The sequence below is a fragment of the Cryptotermes secundus genome, unplaced genomic scaffold (assembly GCF_002891405.2).
Source record: "Cryptotermes secundus unplaced genomic scaffold, Csec_1.0 scaffold2866, whole genome shotgun sequence".
Lineage (NCBI taxonomy): Eukaryota > Metazoa > Arthropoda > Insecta > Blattodea > Kalotermitidae > Cryptotermes > Cryptotermes secundus.
In genome coordinates, this window is record NW_019736450.1 from 12,026 (window position 1) to 12,759 (window position 734).

Sequence of the window (734 nt, forward strand, 5' to 3'; positions counted from 1 at the left end):
GCGCTCACCTGGCTTATGAGTTTCAAGAACTTAGAGGGACAAACTGCGCGCTGGATACAGCGTCTACAGGAGTACAACTTCACTTCGGAGCATCGTCAGGGCCGAAAACATAACAACGCCGACGCCCTTTCTAGACGACCCTGCAAAGAGCAAAGTGCACACTGCCACAAAGTCGAGACGCGAGCCGAGGTAAAGCAAATACTCGTTATTGGCACCCTACCGACAGCCGGCTGGGACCCTGTTACCCTCAGAGAGGGACAGCTAAAAGACCCAGACATAGGGCCTATTCTACAGGAAGTAGAAAACGGCCAACGACCGGAATAGCAGGACATCGCGGATCGGAATTCCACGTACAAAAGCTATTGGGCCCAGTGGAAATCGCTCGCTGTGAGAAACGGCGTACTAGAGCGTGACTGGGAATCCGTCACCGGAGGACGTCAAGTAGCCCAGTTAATTATTCCTCGGAGCAGGGAGAAGGACGTTCTGAGCGAACTGCACGGTGGACCGTCAGGACGTCATTTCGGTGTCAACAAAACTCTGAATAAGGTTCGACAGAGATTCTACTGGCTCCAAGCAAGAACCGATGTTAAGAAATTGTGTCGACAGTGTGACACATGTGCAGCCAGTCGGGGACGGCGGACCAGGAATCGTGGGCAAATGCACCAGTATAATGTCGGTGCTCCCTTCGAGAGGGTAGCCATTGATATCGCAGGGCCCTTCCCACGAAGCGACCA